Source organism: Delphinus delphis, chromosome 16, assembly GCF_949987515.2.
Source record: "Delphinus delphis chromosome 16, mDelDel1.2, whole genome shotgun sequence".
Taxonomy (NCBI): domain Eukaryota; kingdom Metazoa; phylum Chordata; class Mammalia; order Artiodactyla; family Delphinidae; genus Delphinus; species Delphinus delphis.
The window spans coordinates 55,901,659-55,925,428 of record NC_082698.1 but is presented as its reverse complement, the minus strand read 5'-3'; the positions used below and the strand labels follow the sequence as shown (position 1 = coordinate 55,925,428).

Here is a 23,770-nt window from a genome sequence, read left to right as displayed (position 1 = left end):
TCCCAGAGGAAGTCAGGTTCCTTGCTTGGGTGTAATGCAAGTCAAGGTCAAGTTCTGGTAGATGCTCAGGTATAATTTCAGGACAAGAAGGGGTTCAAGGTGATGGCTCTCTTTAGGAGAGAGTGGGTAGGATTCTGTGCTCTAGATATTGCAGCCTGGCCCCCAGTGTGTAAGCGTAATGAGTCACCCTTACACCCCCAGCCAGCACTGCAAGAACTGTGCCAAGAACCTTGACCCGCAGCACACCACCCCTCCTATCAATGGAGGTTTAAGTGAAAGAATTATACATTGAAAATAACAACACTTTATAAACTTCCTGTTGTGTCAGTTTTCTCCCCTTTTTTTTTTTTTTTTTTTTTTTGCGGTACGCGGGCCTCTCACCGCTGTGGCCTCTCCTGATGCGGAGCACAGGCTCCGGACGCGCAGGCTCAGCGGCCATGGCTCACGGTCCCAGCCGCTCCACGGCACGTGGGATCTTCCAGGACTGGGGCACGAACCCGCGTCCCCTGCATCGGCAGGCGGACTCTCAACCACTGCGCCACCAGGGAAGCCCCCCATTCCTTTTTAAAGCAACTGACTTGGTACATAAATCACACTGCATGCTAAGGAATATATTACACATATCATGTAATACATAACATATTATTACATAATATATTACATAATATACGTATTACATAATAATACATAATATATATTACATAATATGTAATATATACTACATATTACAAATTACAAGGTCATAATTTTACCAGCAATTTTAGATGCTGTCCTAAGCTGGCCAACGTCTAAAGAGAGCTCTAATACATTTTGATTTTTTCCTAAGCCCCCAAGATGGCATTCTAGGCCAGTTATGAAAAGCCACTGCATTTCTTGCTTTTGTATTAGGAAAAAAATAGTCCAGTATCACCCTCTCCTCCTTTCTTTCTTTTCTTCTACTATATCACTGCCTTTTCTCTTTCTTCTTAAATTACTGTCCCGTTTCTTTTGTTCTTTCATTCGTGTATTAATTCACTAAATATTGAGGGCTCCTTTTAGTAACTTCACTAAGATTTAACATGGTACCTGGAGCATAGCAGGTACACAATAAATATGTGTTGAATGAAACAAAATGACATGAAATGAAGGAGTGGGTAGATGGGTATCTGGATGAGTTCCATCTACTGTGCATCTGTAGGAGGGAGCCAAAGAGAAGGAGCTTAACCGAGTAACAGGGAAGGCTCTCCTCCAGGGCCCTGATCTTCCCCAAAGGGGGCTTCCAACAGCCTGCCCTTTAGGGGGTGAATCCAGTTACGTTCACCACCAATGCAGATCCGTCAGCTACCCACACACACACACTCAGGTACATCCAAACTAGTCTACTTACTGGCTCCCCAAAGCAGCACGCAAATTCCTCCTCCCACTTACCTTTTCCTCTTGTCTGGAACACCCTCTCTTCTTCACTCCATTGAGCCAAACCCCACCTGTGCTTTAAGGCTCAGATCAAGTCCCATTTCCCCAGCAAGTCCCATGGAACAGGCACATCTCTTTGCTTTCAACTCTCGCATACATGTTGTTCCCAAACCAGATAATAATTCACCTCATCTGAACATACACCTAAACTAGTCAGCACTGAGAAGGCAGAGCCTCGCTATAGCTCTCACATCAGAGTGGTAATGTGACTGGTAAAAAGACCCTTAGTTCTAGCCTTGGCCAAGCCACCTTCCAGGTGTGGGATATGGGACCAATCACAGGCCTCTTGGAACATCTTTATCCACGTCTGCCAAACCGGGGAGAAAAAGAAGCCCTACTCACAGAGTTGGTTAAATACAATGGCACTCACAAAATGCTTTCAGGCAGTAGAAGAGCTGTAGAAATGCTGTGTGTCTTACAAATACACGTAAACACAAGCCATCCTGATACACCCCAGTTTCTGTTTGTCGTGGAGGCCACTCCTCTCCTATGGATACTCCCCTTTGGCCCTGAGATTTCTTTCAAGCTAAGAATTGAATGTTCAAGCAGGAGACTCAACAGCTCAAAATTTAGGTCTGCTTTCACTCTCGCCATGAAATTCCACAGGAAGTTGACACCCTGCTCTTGACTTACAAGCCTACGTTTCTAGGAGGCGCAGTCTCTCCAAGGCTCTTTCATCCACTCAGTAAGGTCAGTCACAGGCCTGGCTGGCGACGCCTGATGATGGAAACATTGTCTGCCTGTTTGCCATTCCTCGCCTATGTGATAGCCTTCAAGGACAGATGTGGGGTAGGGAAATAAATAAGAGCTGTTTTGCTGATGCTGTATTCATTCACTCAGGGCAAGGTGAGCAGGACATGGAGGATTTTCCATTTGGAACTACTGGTATATTCCACTGGTTTTAATATTAGTTACTGCCTTGTGCCAACAAGATACGTGATCTGAGAAAGTCAGGCACATGAGATTCTATCATTCAATTACTCTGCTCCTAAGTTGAACTCAATTACGTGTGTGTACAGATATGTGTGTGTCTCATGTAATCAACGCATGAGTAACATGTGATTTATATCCACAGTAAAAAGTGCATCTGTGGGCTTCCCTGGTGGCGCAGTTGTTGAGAGTCCGCCTGCCGATGCAGGGGACTCGGGTTCGTGCCCCGGTCCGGGAAGATCCCCCATGCCGCGGAGCGGCTGGGCCCGTGAGCCATGGCCGCTGAGCCTGCGCGTCCAGAGCCTGTGCTCCGCGATGGGAGAGGCCACAACAGTGAGAGGCCCGCGTACCGCAAAAAAAAAAAAAAAAAGTGCATCTGTGTGTACAATGCACATCTTCTCATGGTTACTCTTCAGTGTTTTTATTTAAATATTTATGCATTCCTCTGTTCTATTTACCTATTTATATTTACATGTTTATATGTAAAATTTATCCATTTACATATTTATGTGTAAATTTTATCCATTTACATATTTATGTGTAAATATAAAGCTATACTTATATACATTTTACATAAATATATTTACAAATACATTTATGTATTAAACTATCTTTAATAAGTATTAATCTGTTATATATATTGTTATATATATATCATACTCATCAAAGATTTTATGCTCCTGTTGTAGACAGGTATTTTGAATTCCCACATCCATAACAGGAATAAGCTACTCTAGGCTGAAACTGTGTCTTATGTTTCACAGCATCCCATGCAAGGCAAGGGCAGAGCTATGATCAATACCTTATCTGTTGAATCACGTATTAATCTCGAATTACATCCCAAATCCTGCTCTTTTCTCTCTCTGTCTTTTTCCAGGCTCCAAGAGGTACACTGAGTCTACTGAAATTATTATTATTTTGGGTCCAGTTAAAAGCACCCAAAATTGGTACTCTGAGTGGCCCTATTCCAAGCATCATTTTATATAAAAAGAGCTATAATCCTATGAGCAAGGAAATGTAAAAGTGACTGCAGCAGGGGAATTTCTCCCCCATACAGATAATGCTATGGCCCCAACCGTTCTAATAAGCAAATAAAATCTCTCAGACAATTAAGTTGGTGTTTAAGGCCATTTGCTCTGGAATCCCCACAAGTATTTTGAAAGATTGCAAAATTGTTGATGATAGAGAAATAAACCATTAGCTGGAGTATAATAGATTATTTAATTAAGACTGGCCAGAAACAGACAGACAAGAAAAGTATTATGCAAAACCTTTTAGCATCTAACCTTATGTTACTTGTATCATTACTAATGTTTTCCTGGACCACTTTCCATTGTCAGGAAATAAAACAGACAGGGAGTTTTATTGTTTTCTGACTACAATGTAGAGATGATATCTTTGCCTCTAGTTTTGATCAAGATGGAGACTGGGAAGACCCAAGCCAACTGAGAGGAGCTAGGAATGTTTCTTCTTAAATCTTTTTTAATCTCTAAGGAAATGATCTAAAAATCACAGAGAAAGACAAATGATACTACTAATATGTGGAATCTAAAAAAAAAAAGATACAAATGAACGTATTTATAAAACAGAAATAGACACGCAGACATAGAAAAGAAACTTACGGTTACCAAAGGAGAAGCGGGGAGGGCTAGGGATAAATTCGGAGTTTGGGATTAACATATACACACTACTATATATAAAACAGACAACCAACAAGGACCTACTTATAGGACAGGGAACTATACTCAATATCTCGTAATAACCTATAAGGGAAAAGAATCTGAGAAAGAATGTATATGTATAACTGAATCACTTTGCTGTACACTTGAAACTAACACAACATTGTAAATCAATTATACTTCAATTAAAAAAATAAAATGAAGTGTAAGAAAAAATGAAAAACGAAAAAAAGTAAAGAATAAAAGTCACCAGCAAAGATGATTTTTTTGGTCTTTACCTAGATGAGAAGAGTATCCGGAAACTTTTAAAACAATGGTTCTTAACATGGCATCCGTGGAACTTACATGGAAAGTAAAAATAAAAATCCACTGGCACTCTCCAATGGGCAGAGAGAGAGAGAACGCACAGAAAGCTTTTGAGCACTAGACAGGCAAACTGACTTAGGGACAGTGGGAAAATCACTCCATCGACACTGATTTTCCAATCTGTAAATAGGGAGTGTTGGAAAGATGCCTGTGACATGTGAAAGGTATAGGCTGGAAATCCCCAATTAATTTTAGAGGGCCTCACATGCATTAATGAAATGGACAGTGTGGTTCTTACTTACTACACTGTCATGACTCCTCCTTCAAAGATCTGACCTGCTGAGGATAATGATCTTGTCTTTACACTGATGAGTAATCATCATTCTGACTGCCGAGAGGTCGGTCATTCCAATTCTGTTTGCCCAGAGAAGTACAGAAATAATTATTCCTGTTTTACAGATACAGGAATTAAACCTTATGAGGAGAACTCTTGGGGCTTCCCTGGTGGCGCAGTGGTTGAGAGTCTGCCTGCTGATGCAGGGGACACGGGTTCGTGCCCCGGTCCGGGAAGATCCCACGTGCTGTAGAACAGCTAGGCCCGTGAGCCATGGCTGCTGAGCCTGCGCGTCCGGGCCTGTGCTCCGCAGCGAGAGAGGCCACAACAGTGAGATGCCCGCGTGCCGCAAAAAAAAAAAAAAATTCACCAAAGAAGGAAGCACAAGAGATCCAATTACCCTCTCCTAAAACATGCCCCCCTTCACTATTTTCTGTGAGGGTGATGGTACCATTCATGGGGAGACATCCAAACCCAAACCGATCATTCTAGATTTTTCCTACACCCCTCACCCTCCACACATCCATCAGCCACAAGGCCTATTAGGGTCTTTCTCCTTAATCTTTCCCTTGATCCCCTCAACCTCTCCATAACTCCTGCTTCTGCATTAATGAACACGGGCCCTTATGACTTCTCCCTTAGATTCTGAGTAGTCTCAAGTAGTCCCCCATCTCCAAGCTACTTCCCTCCTGATTTCTCCCCACAGGGTGTTCTCCACACACTTTCCTGTAGACTTCTGGATTCTAAAAGATTTTCAGAGAGACAACTGCAAGATCAGACATGCACACTGCAAACTCGCTCACACGTGACTCCAAGTCCTGGCCGATGTGGCCCCTGCCTCCCAGGGCTGCCTTTCCAGGGCCTTGTCATCACACCTACCTGCAGGAGAGGGATTCAGGACCCATAAGAGAAACTGCTTCGGAATCTTTCCTCACATGGTTCCTTCCCTGTCTATGCCTGGGCATCATTCAGGCCTTCGTGGTGCAAACAACACCATCTCTGCGAATGGAAAAGAACTGACCACTCCTTCCCCGTGCCAAGCTTAGGTCACTTCACTATATATGTTTTTGTTTTTGTTTTTTGTGGTACGCGGGCCTCTCACTGTTGTGGCCTCTCCCGTTGCGGAGCACAGGCTCCGGACGCGCAGGCTCAGCGGCCATGGCTCACGGGCCCAGCCGCTCCGCGGCATGTGGGATCTTCCCGGACCTGGGCACGAACCCGCATCCCCTGCATCGGCAGGCGGACTCTCAACCACTGCGCCACCAGGGAAGCCCACCCTATATATGTTTATTACACCTTTATTTTTACATATATCTTCTTCAATTAGATATTAAACCATCTGAAGACAGACACCGTGTCCTATTTCTGCTGTATGTCCATTGCCCGGTACAGAGCCTGGCACAGAGCACGTCCTCAATAAATGGTTGAATGGATGAGTCAATCAATCAATTAAAAATCTCATAAAACCTTTACTCTAACCATTAAGCTACTCCTATAGCAGCAGATGGTGAGCTGTAGCCTGTGGGACAAATCTGACCTTTCACTCTTGCCATACAACCTGCAAGCCAAGAATTTTTTTTTTTTTACATTTTTAAATAGTTCAAAAATATTAGTCCAATAATATTTCATGGACATGAAATTGGATGAAATTAAAATTTCAGTGTCCTCAAAGTTTTGGTGGGATATAGCCATGCCCATTCTTTCACGTACTGTCTATGGCAGCTTTCCTGCTACAAAGGCAGAGCTGAATAATTGGGACAGAGACCACCTGGCCCCCCAAAGCCTAGAACATTGACTATCTGGCTCCTTATAGAAGTTTGCTGAGACTTATCTTATAGAATGGAACTTGGGCACCCTTGTCATTTTACCATTCACTCCATGGATATTTACCAGATGTCAAGTGTTCTGACAGGTTGTGGGGATAAAACATAGAGCCAAGCAAGGTACCTGCATGGTGGGACTCACAGTCGGGGTCCAGAGCAGGAGAAGGAGACTAAAAAATAATCTTATAAGTACCACTGCAATGACAAGTCTGGTGAGTGCTAAGAAATGTTACGTGGGCTAACTTCCCATTATACGCTGACAGTTATTATCATTATTAAAGACTGTCAAATCAGTGCCCAAACTGTACAGCACCAAGGTAGATCTCTTTTTCTCCTTTCCCCCTTTTTCTGCCCCTAGACTCTTGGCTCTCAATCAGGTTTTGCTTTTAGACTGACTTGTGACAAGCTTCTCCTCCCTGGGTGACACTTGCCCACTTCATAACCCCGGGTCTGAGAACAAAGCCTGGCCCGAGAGGCACTAAGGCATCAGTGTGGAATACACGGAAGAATTAATTAATTAATAGAAGAAACGTGAGCCAATTCCTTGGCATCCCTGGGCCTCCGTTTTCTCGTAAGTACAATAAAGGACACATTGTTCCCAAGTCCTTCCAGTTTTGCTCTCTGCGATTCCTCATGTCCTTAGAGGTGGCCCCCATCTGGCTTTCTGATTCACTCGTTTCCTTGGACATAAGGCAGCCTCCTTCTGCCTCTGTGGGCTGATGCATCGTCTCTTGAATGACACATGAACTCTGCCCAAGGCAACGCAGCCCACACCAATCCGTTCCACAGATCGCTGCTGACAGAGAACAGGGAGTATACCTTGGGGTTTCAGCCAAGGTCTGCTCAAGGTCTTTGGCATAAAGGGTGGCCAGGCTGCACGCACACCAGCAGAGAAGAGAGATAACACTGGCTTCATAAATTGGCCCATTAGAGCTAAGAATCATGAAGATTTTCCCTCCACACACATTTTCAGATTGCGACTTCAACATGGGTTGGCTATTTTAAAACACACACAGATACACACAAACCACCCCCCTTGTCTTCCTGGACACACACACATTTTTGAAGATCCTGGAACCTGTAGGGCTCTGGAAACCTAATTCCAGGATGACTCAGTAGTTCTTTCCCCTCCGGAAGCAGTTGTTTTCCTTTGCTACCTACACCCTGTGGAAGCAATATGGACAAAAGGAGATCTGCACCCATGGGTATTTGTTTCTCTTGCCCTGTTAACTGCCTCATTCTAGCAGCCAAAGTCAGATAACTGAAGTGTCCCTTCACCAACCACAAATGCTTGCAGGATTCCTGTTATCCCTGGAATAACACAGCCAACTGCTCGAATGTGTTTCCTCCTTGAAATCTCTCAACTTTCCATATGGCAAGAGGGCATCCAGAATTCTGTTTTTCCTTCTACTGTAGCTCTCACTCCTCTTCTGGTCTCTTCCCTTCTTTTTATTTTTTTTCCATCTTTGGAATATTTTTTCCATCTTTTTATATTTTTTTCAACTTTTCTGAGATGAAGTCCAGCCAGAGAGTCAAAGGAAATGACAGAAATGTCACACCAGGAAAAATCAACAGGCTTTCTCTTCCCTAAAATGAGTTGATACAATTCAGGATAAAAAATATTCACAACTTTTTTCGGCCTCTTTTCATATTATTCTGCATCTACTAGGGGACTGAAAGCATATTATATGAAAAGCTCTATTATCTTCTACAGAAATGACCTTTGAACCCCACCCAATGGTCATCAATGGTAATATTCTGCTAACTCGCCTCCCAGGAGGAAACAGTAAAATAATAATACTAACACAGGGGCATCTCATTTCAACACCACAGTTCTGTTTCATATATAGGTGCAGCTATATTGAGGTATATGTATTACGACTACACTCAAGTTTATTAATAAAGTTCCTATTTCTGTTTAGGTTTGACAAACATGTCTATTCAAATCTGTGAATTCTTTGATTTTTGTAAAGTGACAGCTTGATGTGTGAAAAGGAAAGTGACAGATCACTTCAATGTTTCTTTCAAATCCAAAACCAAGTCAGTCAAAAGACGGGAGGAAAATATCCTCCTGGGCTTAAAAAGATTATGTAAACAATTGAAGATGGTCCTTCACTTTAATGAAACAGGTAACATCTTCACTCTGGATTCAGGCTAGAATTCCTCTCCTAGACCTGTGCTGGATGCCCACTGAGATTTGGTTTTGTTGGGGGAGTGGTTTCAGCACACGTTTAGCCTGAATACACATGCCGGCCGCCTTCTCCAAATCCTAGCTATTGGACTGACAGTCATCTTTTTCAGGCTTCTATACATAGTCTGGGGACCCTTTGAGGGATGGGTTATCTTCTCGGCATCAAAAACTTAGACCTGGGCTTCCCTGGTGGCGCAGTGGTTAAGAATCCGCCTGCCAGTGCAGGGGACACGGGTTTGAGCCCTAGTCCGGGAAGATCCCACGTGTCATGCAGCAACTAAGCCTGTGTGCCACAACTACTGAGCCTGCGCTCTAGAGCCCGTGAGCCACAACTACTGAGCCCACGAGCCTCAACTACTAAAGCCCGCGCACCTAGAGCCCACGCTCCGCAACGAAGAGTAGCCCCCGCTCGCCGCAACTAGAGAAAGCCCGCGCGCAGCAACAAACACCCAACACGAATTCTGAGGACAGCAGCTCTTATGGTGTCCATTCCTACTTTCTCTCACTAGGTGGCAGCACTACACAGCAAATCTTTGCAGAACAGTGACCTGGAAAACACAACGGTGCTGAAGTGAGGGGCTGGGGAGAGCCTCTGAGTTACTGGAAGAGGACAGACACCGGCGGGAAGGTACATGCAGGTCAAAGCATATAGCACCTGTGTTTCTCATAGGTCCCTTTGTGCTTGCAATGGAGCCTGGCCCTTCCTCTCCACCAGACTAGAAGTGCTTTGACTACCGGGAGGGAAGCAAAGGCATATCGCCTAAAATAAATTTAAAAAACGAAAAATCAGAATAAGAGGGCCTCAGACAATGTGCACTTTGCTCCAGTGGCCATAACATTTGGGAAAGGATTTCTGACGTGGTTTGCAAAGTCAAGTTACAGTGTCTTAAGCTGCCTAAGATATTCACCTACCATATTAAGAATAGTTAGTTGTTAATCTGCTGTAATCAGTTCAGTGTTGTCAACAGATGCCAAGTCATAGGCTTTGTAATGATACTAGACAATAGATGTAGTAAGAGAGAAAAGAGTCTAAGAAGACCATATTCTATAGAGAAGACACCAGAATTTCCTGTGTCCCTGGCAGAGAAATAGCCTGTATCAGTTTCTAAAAGGCAAGTCACTGTAGCCAAACATAATTGATCTGGAGGGGGAACAGGGGGGAGGGGGAACGGGGGGGAGGGCGAGGAGATGCAGGAGAGTGGGTGGAGGGACAGAGGGTAGACGGGAGGGGGAACAGGGGGAGGGGCGGGAGGAGGAGATGCAGGGGGGAGAGTGGGGGGAGGGACAGAGGGCAGATGGGAGGGGGAGGGGGAGGGGGGAGAAGTTGCCACTGGACACTGAGCAGGTGTCAATATGGCAAGAATCAGCCAAAGGTGATCATTGGCTATGCTTTTAAGAGGAGTATTCACTACCCAGCCAGGCAGCCTTCCCTGTCAGGCTTCACTCATTTGTCATCTTCCTGTCCCTGTAAACACTTGGGTTTACAGCCTGGGGTTTGTAGACTTGTCTTTCCCATCATGGGGGAAAGATATCTTACTCACAGTTTAAACTCCAAGCCCAGCACAGCAACTAACATATTACAGTTGTTTTAAGGTTTGTTGAGTGAAAGAATAAGTGAAAAAGATAATAATATAATAGGGTTCCTTACACTAGGGCTGAGATTAGGGTAAGGTGAGTGAGGGGCCCAAGGAACAAAATCTAAGGAGGTGCTCGCTTTCAGGGCCACTGTGTTTTCCTAGTTCCCTTTTTACCATATGCCAGTTTTGTTCATATGCCTTATCTCCTTGATAGGGTTTTTGAAGATTTCCATCTCTCCTCACATATAAGGGCTAGTACTGAACAGTGAGTACCTAGTAGTAATTGAAAGCACAGGCTCGGGCTTCCCTGGTGGCGCAGTGGATGAGAGTCTGCCTGCCGATGCAGAGGACACGGGTTCGTGCCCTGGTCTGGGAGGATCCTGCATGCCGCGGAGCGGCTGGGCCTGTGAGCCATGGCCGCTGAGCCTGCGCATCCGGAGCCTGTGCTCTGCAGCAGGAGAGGCCACAACAGTGAGAGGCCCGTGTACCGCAAAAAAAAAAAAAAAAAAAAAAAAAAAGATCACAAAGCCCTGAGTTCAAATCCTTACTGCATCACTTTCAGAAGTCAGAGCTAAGGAGATAGTTCACCAGTTCCAGGTCCTTCTGTCTTACAGAGCTGTTAAGAGGATGAAAGGAGAAAGCATATAAAGAGTTCGGTGCAATACCTGCTACATAACACATGGTAACTAATCATAATATCAATGAAACAGCAAATGTAAGATTTTGTTTTATTACTCGTACCTTTCTAACCAGAATCAGAGGGAAGTTCATGATTAGTAGCTACTACGTGCAGACCTTTAGAGGAATGCACAAGAATATGTAACAAAGCTGCTGATCTAGAGAGCAGGGGTCAGATCACAAACTTTCTGTAAAAAGCCAGATGGTAAACCTTTTAGGCTTTGTGAGCCCTAAGTCTCTGTCTCATTGCCAAAGGCAATATGTAAATGAATGGGTGGTTGTGTTTTAATAAAACTTTATTTACAAAAATAGGCAGTGAGCCAGACTTGCCAATTCCTGAACTAGTTGAGCCAAGGACTTGTATGTATTCCTTATAAAAACACAGCCAACGTCAGAAGAACGCCCATTCAAGATACAGATGATAATAGTTTTAGAAGAGTCCAGATCATAACTGGTTGAGTTCAGGTAAATATTTAGAGAGGACAGCTAGACAGGGCAACTACCAAAGTTGTGGAGATGGGATGTATCTGCAATTGGGGTCTGAGCGGCTGGTAAGTAGGGTGGCTGGAGAAAAGAGGCGAGACACTCACAAAGAGGCAGACAAACAGGGGTGGAAAGGGAGGCTGGATGAGAATATAAAGGTCAAAGACTGTGAGACTGAGTTTTTGCAAAAGGGAAGAGTTTGCTGTGTCCCTGGTCGGGCTGGGAGGACGTTTTTCAATCCACCCAGGAAATACTGATGTAAACAGTGCCCTTTGTGGGGTGGGTTGCTCAATTCTTATCTGGGAAAAGAGAAGTTGAATACAGTGATTGTCATATGGGAGCAAAGTGGTGTCGTGCTGGTATTTGGTACTTATGTCTAGTAATACAGTGTGTTTCATTAAAAACGGAGTTCTGCTCATCACCCATCATCTGCCCTTCCTTTGGCCAGCAGGCCCAGGTCCAGGCCTGGGCATCTCCGCGTCTCCAGGTAGGATGACTGGGAAAGAAGGTTTGTTAAAATAAATAATCCTGGGGGAGGAGAGGGGTCAGGCCCTAACAGAATCCTTTCCAGGAGAAGGGAGCTGAGGGACTCTATCTCAGGCGAGGGAGAAGGGCAGGTTCGAGGGAAGGGATGGGAGTTGGGCCTGGGATTTCTCCCCTCTCCCCTCTTCTTTCCAAATCTCCAACACATCCTCTTCCTGTTTTCCTTAATGAGCCAACTCTATCCCAATTCAAGGGAGTTTAGGAAGAGATATCCACCCAAACTGGCTCTGGAGGAAATATGAGTGACTAATAAACACAAACAAAGGTCCTTATTCTCACTAGTAACCCAGGACTTGGAATACCTTAGAATAGAGTTACGTATGGAAGATCAGAGGTCTTTCTAAAGAGGGCCCCTCGGTTCACGCTGAAATTATACTGTGTATAATACACTGGGTATATCTCAAGATGTAAATGATTCAGATTTTAATTTCAAAAATATACTGAACTAAGGGATTACATCAATAAAGATACGGATATTTTGGTAGGTAAAAATAGTAAGGTTTACTAGAATATGAGAATCCTGGAAACTGGCACAGCAGCCACTACTAGAAATCATGGTCAGCCTCACGCTAGGCTGGACTACTGGTTCCCAAAGTGTGGCCCCAGCCTGACAGCATCAGCCATTCCTCGGGAACTTGTTAGCAATGCACATCCTCAGGCCCCAACCCAGATACACGGAATCAGAAAGTGGGAATGGGGCCCAGCAATCTATGTTTGAACCAGCCCTCCAGGTGATTCTGATGCACGCCAAAGTTTGAAAGCCACTGATCTATCTAGAATATGTAGTGTCCTTGTTCCGAAGCAACTATCCTTAATGATGACCAGAGTCTCTGACTCTATAGATCTGGGAAGGGGATCACATGTATTTGTTCTTGTTTCCTAAGTTTTTCAGGTATTCGGGTATGTTCCTGATTTAAGAACCACGCCTGTGGAGGGCTTCTCAGACTCAGCTGAACGTTGGAATTACACAGGGAACTCTAAAGCATTAGGATGGCTGAGTTCCACCCTAGTGATTCTGATGTACTGGGTCTGAAGTACAGCCTGGCTGGGGGCGGGGAGGGGGCAGGCGGGGGTGGAGGGAGGAGGGAAGTCTCAAAGCTCCCCAGGCGATTCTAATGTATTGTCAAGTATATCATAATATACACTAACACACTAGTGAATCTAATACACAGTTCAGCATGTATTGGGTTGGCCAAAAAACTTCGTTCGAGGTTTTCCATGAGATGTTACAGAAAAACCCAAACAAATTTTTTGGCCAACCCAATATGGCAATTACCTGCATAATTTATTAAACCAAATTCCTCAGCCCCACTCTCCAAAGAATCTATAGGCTTGGATGTGGTCCCGAGAAGTTTCACCTCTGACGAGCTCCCAGGTGATGTGCTGGCCAGCACTGCTCTAGAGGAATATGCTTACTTTTTAGATACCTGGGATCCACTTTGGGCTGGGATGGCCAGCTTTCCTCCCTCTGAACTCCTGGACTTTTATTGTTCTTTCTTCCTTATAAAGTACCCACCCAATTAAATTACCGACATCGTTAAGGCAGAACTGTTTTCCCCATCTGTGGGCCACTCCTAGGAATCAGTGAATTGCACACAGTAGGTATTCAGTTGAATGAGTGCATGAGTGTCTCGGAGCTGCTTCCCAGTGTTCATTTTCTCCCGACTGGATCAGCTGGCCCGGTCAGTCCATCACGGCCCTGATCTCCTCGAGAAGAATCAAGGCATCTACTTTTTGAGGGTGATGGGAAGGTAACTATCTGTCTAGTCCTAGAGATTTAGGTTGCTTGGGGAGACTGTTCCAATAATACCCCAGATGAAGTACAGCCATCTGGAGAGGGTTTGGCACCGATGAAAACCTACTGCTGAGTGTGTTCCTTGAAGACATTCATTTTAGAATGTTATTTCCAATTTGGCATATCCCAGAGGTGTACAAGTCAGAGAGGATTTAGAATCTCTGCTACCTACAGAGGGCATCTTATTTAAAGCATGTCCCTGACAAAGCAATATCAAGTGAACACAACTGGAAATCTCTTACGGGGGAATAATTTCCCTAGAGGCAGTTTCAGCTACAGAAACTACTGGAACAGCAATCAGCTTCCTGACAAACATCCGAAACCTTTAGCGTTCCGAAACCTTTAGCGTTCCATTTTGCTGGGGCTGCCTTCTTCGGAGCCCAGTCACAGGGACAGAACTCAACGAATTCATTTGTCTTGTCCCACGACAGCAATTCAGTCTCAATGCCATTGCCAAGATGCATGTGCCACTGAGGCTTCCTGCCCCGCTCCAAAATAAAATAAAGTTCAGGCAAAGAGTAAAGCCCGTACTGTCTAACATTACGGTCCATTCAAGGTGGAGTAACAGTAGTAACATGGATGGTTTTTACTCATTTGACTACTAGTATAGAATAAACCAAGAAGCTCAGAAGAGGGGGCTGGTAAAAAAAAAATAGTTTGAAAGCTGATAGGTGATAGAATTGTTATTAACTCAATTCTTTCAAAGAATGGAATGAGTTGCTTTTCCTCTCAATTTCCTTTCCCACCTGGGAGTACCAATTCAATTCTGGTAGGATTTGTCAGGGGACTGGGGCAAGGAGGAAGCTTTAGTCTTTCATCTGATTGGACAAGACTGTTAGACTAATTTTTTAAAGTGTAACTATTATGGCTAGATAAGCTTAGAGCTTAAGCATAATATACTATTGAGAAACATGGACCTTGGAGGTAGGCTGCCCAGGTCCGAAGCCTGGCTCTGCCACGTACCTACACTGTGACTCTTAGCAAGTTACTGAAACTCTCTATGCCTCGGTGTCCCCATTTATAAAATGACACCTATTTCATAGTATTCTTTGTAAGCTTACCTGAGATTATGATATATTGTATATGTACATATACACATATACATACACGTACATATAAATGTATAATGTGAACACATCTATCACTACTCTGGTTACAGACCTTTCTCTTTTAAAGCTCTCTCTCTCTCTCTCTCAACCTCCTTCTGCCCCCAAAGACATCAGACCCAAAAAGAGAAGTCACACTTTTAATTTGCTTTATTATTATTATTATTTTAAATGAAACCACTGACTATAGGGAAGGGTTTACTTAGAAGGCTTTGGGCTTTAGAGAATCTAGATGTAGGAGTTGAAAGTCCAGCCGCCTCAGTTATGGAGTAGGTGACCTCTGGGGACTCTCAAAGGCCCTTCCTTCCACACCTTGGGCACTGTGACCTGGAACCCTCTTGGTCATCCTGGCTGAGTCAAGTTATCAGATGCCAGGTACCTTATGGGAGGGCAAAGTGAGCTTACCCACCCCTCTGCTAGCCACAGACTGCCCGTTTTGAGTTTGAGTTCACGTGTCGCCCTTTCCTCTTCCATCTGACTTAATCTCACGCTAATCCAGCAAACTCCAGGACAGTCCTGTAGGGGGAACCAGAGTCCTTTCTTTTCAGAGCCCAAAAGGCCACTTCGGCTGCAGTAAGAGTCCTGGCGATGAAGCTGGGGCTGGTGCCAGGGCCTCTATTATACCTTTTTGCCTACTCCGGCCTTGCGCACATTTAATTCCATTTGGGGAGGGTGGTGAGGGGTTTCATTGACACCATCCTAATGAATTCCCTAGCATCCGTCCAAGAAAGTTAATTACTTCGTTTCTATACAGACTTGGTACCATTGGACCTTCCACTAAAAATAACTTCAATAAGCATTTGTTAAGCTTCCACTGCATGCAAGAGTGTCCCAGAGGTACAAAAAGGAAAAGTTCATGGTACTTTCCAACACAAGACTCACATCCGAGAGCAGCGGTGTCCAAGAGAATTTTCTACGACGGTGGAAATGTTCTCTATCTGTGCTGTCCACTACCTTAGCCACTAGTCATGTGGATCTCTTAAGTACTTGAAATGTGGCCAGTATGACTGAAAAATTGAGTTTTTATTTTATTTAATTTTGCTTTTAATCTACGTTTAGATAGTCAGATGTGGCTAGTGGCTACCCTATTGGATAGCACGGTCTAGGCTGGAAAGCCTTGCTACTTAAAGTCTGGTCCCCAGGCCAGCACCCATTAGCATCCTCTGGAGCTTGTAGAAATGCAGAGTCTCTGATCCTACCCCACACCTCCTGAATCAGAAACTGCATTCGAATAAGATCTCCTGGTGCCTCATGTGCACGTTGAAGCTTAGGAAGCACCCTTCTAGGGAGGAATTCATTCGACAGTCATAGTTAGAAGATACGTATATATCCAAGTGGTTCTCATCCTTACTGTGCTTTAAATGCAACTGGGGAGTGTTAAAAAAAAATGCTAAGCCTGGGTCACTCCCCCACTCCCAACCCAGATCCTCCCATCTAATTGGTTGGAGCTTTGGCCTGAACATGGTGAGTTTTAAAAGCTCTTCAGGGATTCTAAGAGACAACCAAATCTGCAAACCACCCGAGCACAGACTAGGACAGTGGTTCTCAAAACTGGGTGGACATCAGGATGACCAGGAGGGCTTGCAAAACACACAGATTGCTGGATCAAGCTCTCAGAGTTTCTGATTCACTGGGTCTGGGTTGGGTTCTAAGAATCTGCGTTTCTAACAAGTTTTCAGGTGATGCTGATGATGCTGGTCCGGCAACCACACTTTGGGAACCACTGGCTTAGTCATTTTAAAGCACCGACTCCAGAATCAGACCGACCTGGGCTGAGTCCTGGATCCACCATTTACTACCTGGAGAAGTTACCTAATCCCCAAACCTCAGCTTCCTAAATTGTAAAATTGGACTAACAGTACTTACTCATTGAGTTGCTGTAAACGCTAACTGAGATAATGCCTGTGAACTGTGGAGCCCAGTGTCTGCTCTTAATAAGCAAGTTCATTATTAGCATTAGTGGAAGAAGACACCCATTCACTCAACAAGCACAAACTGTGTGTCAGGCACTGTTCCAGACACTGGGAACACAGCAAAAACACAAGATGGTCAAGGTCTCTGCCACGATACCCACAGAAGTTGAGTTCAAACTGTGAGTAGAAAACAGACTGATTATACAGCTCTTACAACATTAATCGCAAGAGCAAAGGAAATAAAGGTCAGGGAAGAATTCATTCCAGCTGGGAGGACGGGAAAGCTGCCCACAGGAGGTGGGATTAGAGCTGTGCATTCCTGACGAGAGAGACGATATTCAGAGCAGCAGGGAAAAAACTCACTCCTGAGGCAGGGACGAGGGAAGGCGAGCAGGGCAGATGCAGCCTGGTGGGGCTGCAGCTGGAAGTCTAAGGAGAAAGAGAGGCAGGGCTGAGTGCCTGGCCCCGGCCTCTACTCTCTGCCCAAATCACACTCGGTTTTTGGTTTTATTTTGTTTTTTGTTTTGAATATCAATACACTAAAAACTACTGATGTCCAGAAAGTGAAACCAGCCAAAGGCTTTCATTCTTGATTACTCTCCCCCAATGCAGAGTTTAGTTAATGAAGGTTCTGATATGAACCTCACCCCACCTGTTGTGGGATTCCTCAAGCAAAGGAGGGGCCTTGGGGCGAGACGCCCTATAACGTGGATGGACAACACAAGAGACTCCTGGCCCTTCAGCCGAGCCCCCCGAAAGACTGATCACTAAAGGGGAGAGCGGGGCTCTGACCCCGCACACTGCTTTCCTTGGGAAAATGGTGACAGACCATCACAGCTCACTCGCTCATCTGGCATTCTCCAGTTCCATTCCTCTCTACTCTTAAGGAAATTCCAAAAAGGCAAGAAAGCATGAGCTCTAAGGAAAGAGGGCTTTTAAGCAAAGGACATGCAGACCAAACACGTTCTTCTTGGTTACTACAGCCTCACAGGAAGGGGTGCCCGGACCTCTGTAACTTGCTTGAGTACAATGATCACAGGCACATCTATCTAGTAATTCATCTGTTCCCAAGAAAAACAAAAACAAAACTCATTGCTAGATAGAAATGCAGGGAGGGGTAAATTCTCTGGTTCCAAACAAGATCTCCCCGTGGGTCTCTTCCCATGATAGGCTGGAAAAGTGCAAAGAGTCAAGGGCACAGAGGGCCCTCAATGCCTACTAGAGCTTTTGGACTCCACAGCGCTACGTAGAGCCACTTGACAGGTCTGAACAGGGGCATGGGTCCCAACTTAACAGTTCCTGGCTCTCTATGACTTTGGGCAAGTCACTTACCCTCTATGAGCCTCAGTTTCCTCTTTGGCAGCATGGGAATAATAGGAATACCCCTTTCAGTAGGCAGAATAATGCCCCCACAGATGTTCATGTTAACACCCAGAGCACGTGAACACGATAACTCACATGGCAAAAGGCAACTAAGATAGCAGGGGAATTAGGGTCGCCAGTCAGCTGACCTTGAGATGGGGAGAGTACTCTGGGTTATCCAGATGGATCCAATGTCATCACGAGGGTCTTTAAAAGTAGCAGAGGGAGGCAGAAAAGAGAGGCAGAGAGAGGTGAGGACAGAAAGAAAGATCAGAGAGGCAGTGTGAGAACTCAGCCCACTGTGGCTGCCTCTGGAAGCTGGAAAAAGCAAGGAAATGGAATCTTCCCTGGAGCTTCCAGAAGGAGCACAGCCCTGAAGACACTTTCATGTCAGCGCCGAGAGACCTACGTTGGACTTCTAACCCACAAGACCGTAAGGTAATAGACGGGTGTTGTATTAAGGCGCGACACCTGCCGCAATTTGTTCCTGCAGCAATAGGACACAAGCGCGTCCATCTGGCAGGGCTGTGAGGCTGATACCTGGCACACCGTAAAAACACTTGCTTATCTCAGGTGGTATTACCATCCGTGGGCCCCTGCCATTCTCCAGACAGGGCAGGCTCCTCTCCGGCACAGGATGCTCGCTGCTTCCCGCTCTGCCTGTCTCACCCCTAACCACAAGCCTCAGCTGAGCCCCAGCCCCTCGAAGCCTCCCCGCTTTCCTCCACCCACGTGAGCTCTTTCTTCTCTGAACTGCCACAGCCCTTGCAGCCTGGACCTCGCGATTTCAGACGTAATTAGATAGCTTATAGTGCTACCTGCTGTTGTTGCATGAGTGTTTATTTTGGTTCCAAAACTAAATTGAAACCTTGGTCTCAAACAGGAACTATGTTTTGTCCTGTCATTGTTTTTAAGGACCTGTACTTTTTTTTTTTAACAGTCCTGTTTTTATCACTTTTGACACAAAAAGGGACTGCTCAGGCATGTATTTATAAGCAGATACTCTACATCATTTTAATTTCCCTATGACTGAGCACTAACTCATTTTTTCTATTTTTTAGCAGAGTTTTCTATTTTCCAGCAGAGTTTGCTAAAGGGTCTAAGGTCTAAGGCCAGGTCTAACACAGACTAGAGAAGCATGTTTAGTTTTGTTTTTTTTGCGGTACGCGGGCCTCTCACTGCTGTGGCCTCTCCCGTTGCGGAGCGCAGGCTCCGGACGCACAGGCCCAGCGGCCATGGCTCACGGGCCCAGCCGCTCCACGGCATGTGGGATCTTCCCGGACCGGGGCACGAACCCGTGTCCCCTGCATCGGCAGGCGTACCCCCAACCACTACGCCACCAGGGAAGCCCATGTTTAGTTTTTGACCACAGTTCAGTGACTGGGGCTCCTCACCATACCCTGATTTCATCAGTCAGAGAAGAGGGGGCAATGTTGGAAATCACAGTAAAACTAGGAAAGGAGGTGGCCACGCATGTGTTCCTCTTATCCCAGGGCTGAGTACACAGTAGGTGCTCAATAACAGCCAGTTAAATGACTGGCTGGTGCGTGTATTCTTATCTTTTCCTCCACTCTCTTCCTTTAACCCCACAAGATGACCCTCAACAAAAACACATCAATAAACAAAGGAGGCACAGCCCACTGACCTACCTTGGGGACATAGTTCGCACAAGAATGAGACAAACAGACAAAAGCGTTCTCCCCAGAGCATGTTATTCGAGTCTCAAAATAAGATTCATCTCTCATTTCAAGGTACATTTATTTTAGTGAGGATTTTGTGAATAAGCTAGTGTGTGGGAACAGGAATTAAAATAAGCAGCGACTTGCTGCCTGCCGACATGGATGTCCTCACATCCCACTGCCTTATTTTTGGTTCCATTCCGGTTTGTTTTCTTCTCTGGGACTTTAAAATATGATAGAGAGGTTAGAAAGAGAGGCTGGGGATAATCATGGCTTCTGTTCATGAAGCTCGTCCCCACTACAACTCCTTGAGGTGAGTGCTATTATTATCCCCATTGGACAGGTGAGAAGACTTGAGTTTAAGACAGGGAAAATGACTGTGCTCAAAGCGACCCATTGGAAAGTGGCTGAGCACGACGTGAATTGAGATGGTGGAGCCCAGAACATGACACCGATCCAAGTAGCTCTACGGACCTAGGACCTGCAGGAGCCCCCAGTATCTACCTATATATCTGTTTCCCTCTCTTCCTCTCAGGTGGAGCAGGTCCGATCCCCAAGTTGCTAGGGTACCCTGGGACTCAGGAGACTGCCCGCTAGCTCTATTTGTTTCCCTGGTCTTAATGGCAGTTCTAGAAACTGGAGGTAGACAAGGAAAAGTGAGAAGAAAAGGAGACACGAGCTATGTGTTTTTAAGCAAGACCTCTTCCCTTCCCTGCCTGCCTGAAGTGAAGCTTCTATGAGATAGGATGAAATAGAGGGATGCCAACATAAGGCAGCCAAAGCTGCTTAGTCATTCCCAACCCAGTCCTCAAAACCCCAAATCTCTCAAGGGTAAGGACAGGGGCAGAAGAGCAGCCTAAGAGAATGGACATGTAGTCAGACCAGATCTTGGGTAAAGCACGCCTTTCCCTACTCCCAGGCTACAGGACCCTGGACAAGAAAGTTAACTTCCTTGAGCCTCCATCTCCTTCTCTGTAAAATGGGACACTATTTCCTACCTCATAGGTTTGCTATGAGGATTGAGTTCACGTCTGCAAGGGCTTAGCGGAGCGCCCAGCACATAGCACAGCTGGAATTAATACTAGCTGTTTTTATAAATATACTGTCCAATGCACTAAGATGATGCATGCAAAAAAGTAAATAAATATTGTATTATATAATATGCAACCATATATTAAGAACACGAAATCAAACGTGATGCAAGTTATGCTCCAGAAAAGGTAAGGGCAGCGGGGAGCGGGGGCGTGGTGTTCATTTCACTGTTTATCCTCCGCGGTGCCAGCTATAACACAGCCCTCTGCTCCTGACCAGGCTCAAGAAGCATGTGCAGATCGGGACAGACTTCAGTCTCCTGCATCTTGTCCCAAACCTCAGCCAGTACTGTTCATTTTCTAAGAGGAGGGCAGCACTTCCTGAAATGCCCTATTTGATGGGATTATTCCTTTTACTTTATAAGCCATACCTCATGGGAATGTTCATTTTATCTCTGGCAGCTCATCGGTACAATAATCAGGATGACATCATCCACAAAAAGGCCTGGGTTGTTTTTTACAACATCCAAGTCCTCCCAACACTAAGACTCCAGGGAGTGTTTCACTCACAGCAAGGAGACCTGGCTCCGCACCCTGACCTGGGGCGAGCCCTACCAGCTGCCGAGAAGGGATGTTTCCACCACAGTCAGGTAGGGGTCCTCTCCATCTTCTAGGACCACAAGGAACCCTGACATAAAATTCAGATTCAGGAAGTATGAGGGCTGGAAGGTAATTTAGTCTAAACCTCCCCATTTTTCTGATGGGAAAACTGAGGGTCCAGAAAAGTGAGTGGTTGTTCAAGTGCGCAGAGGCGTTAGAACACAGCCAGGAAGAGAAGGCAGATTCCTTTTCTTCCTCCTTCCTTCTTCCTTTCCCCCCTCCACCCTTCTCTCTCTCTCCTCCCTCCCACTCTCTTCCTCCCTTCTTCCTTCTCTCTCTTCCTTCGTTCCTTGTCTATTTGTTTGGGGGTGTGTTTGTGTGAACTCTTCACAACAGGATGGTTTAGAAAGAGCCCCGGTTAGCAGTCCATACGTAATCTTGACCCAGGTACGTTGGTGATTTAATTCACTAAGTTCTCAGTCCTCTGCAACAACCAAGATTCCAAATTTTCTCAAATTTCCCATGAATGATGCAAGAGCCTTAGAGATTTTCTGAAATGAAAGAACCTTAGCGATTGTCTAACCCAACCTCTGTTTCACAGATGAAAAACAACAGGCTGAGGGAAGAAGAGTGAGTTCCTCAGGTCACAAGGCTGGTTAAGAGCTCAGCTGAAATGGCTGGGACCCCAGGCACCAGAGCAAATGAACAAACAAACACTCAGGATGTTTCTCAGATTGGTGTGCAGCTCTAACGGTCTCATCGTGCTGGCAAGAAAACCCCATCTAAGCAAGCACCCCTCAGATCAGGAAGGAAAACATTTCCATTGAGCAACTGAATACAATGCTAATGAGAAAACTAGTAGAAAAGAGAATCCAAATAAGATACACACACAGAGATACATACATACATGTATGTATGTGATTACTGCATACATTGTATATAAAAGATACTTATTTTTAAAATACTTGATACTAGGTATATAATAAATTCACAGTGCTAGCAAGGACATCAAAACATACTGCTAGCAGAAGCATATCTTGATACAACATTTTTGAAAAGTTCTCCATTAATATCTTCACAAAGGAAAATATACATTCTCTTTGATCCAGCAAGTCCTCTTCCAGGAATTCTATCGAGAGAGAGAATTGTACAGATATGTGGATGAGAGTGTTGACTAAGCCATTGTTTCTAGCAGAAAAGAAAACGATCATGTGGTGCATCATTTGGATCACGGCTGAATAAATGCACTACGGCAACGTATGGGACTGGGTGCAGTTGTCATAAAATGAATCACTACAGAGCTGAAGGGATGGCTGTCACTTATCAGTTAGTAAGAAAGCCAAACTGCAGTGCAATGGGACTGATACAATGATTTTGTACAAAGACCACCACCTCTAAAACACATCCGTGTGTGTTTGTGGTGAAATCAGCATGAAGGAAAGATGTGAACGTCTATAACGCTGAGCATGCCAGGGAGAGGGCAGTGATGGATGCGGGCGGAAGAGACACTTAATATTTTCATTATGCATCTTTGAATGTTGATATTATACACACACACACACACACACACACACACACACACGTATACATATATATATATTACTTTGGAAAAAAATAGGTTAAGACCAAAAATTTCTGAAAATAAAGACAGAAGGATCCCACAACTAGTCCTCCGAGTCCTGTTTCAGTCTCCCCTCTTCCCCTGGAGACCCATGACAGAAGGAACACTCTGAGGAAATTATTCAGTGTGGCAAAGAGAACCCCGAAGCTGTCTCTCTAAGCCTTTGGCTGTCATGACCATCCTCTGAGCTAGTTACTTTTCCCACCAAATTGTCCTAATCCTGACACAGGAAGTGACCTGCCAAGCAGACACAGGAAGTGAGGTGTGAACACAGCTCCAGCAAAAGCTCTTCCTTTAACACAGGAAAGGAGCTTGATCTCCCTCAAGGTGAGGGTGACCCTAGACACTTACCTCATCTCCCACCCCATAAGGGAACTCACAACTATAAAGAAACCAGGCAGGACCCACTCATCACAAAACTAAGCAGCAGACAGAAGCTAACTTTGGCAGGCAGGCCTTCTGGGGCACTGAATCAGCTACTCAGAAAGTTGGCCTTGTGCCCGTGGGCTTCTTCATCCAGTCCTGACTCCCAGTTGAATGAAAAGTGACAGAACCATGAATGAAGAGGTCCTGGCTGTGACAGTGATGGCCGCCGGGCTTCCACAATGATAAAACATTCTCTGAAGCACTCACTGTACACATCCTTCTGGGCTACTGCTTGCTTCCA

The 23,770-nt window shown here is 45.1% G+C and overlaps 1 protein-coding gene across 17 annotated transcripts in view; it reads right to left on the bottom strand.

Annotated features, from left to right (window-relative positions):
- The window catches only part of KCNMA1 (potassium calcium-activated channel subfamily M alpha 1), a 739,336-nt gene that overhangs the window by 273,598 nt on the left and 441,968 nt on the right, over positions 1-23,770 (bottom strand). The gene's annotated exons all lie outside the window — the stretch shown is intronic.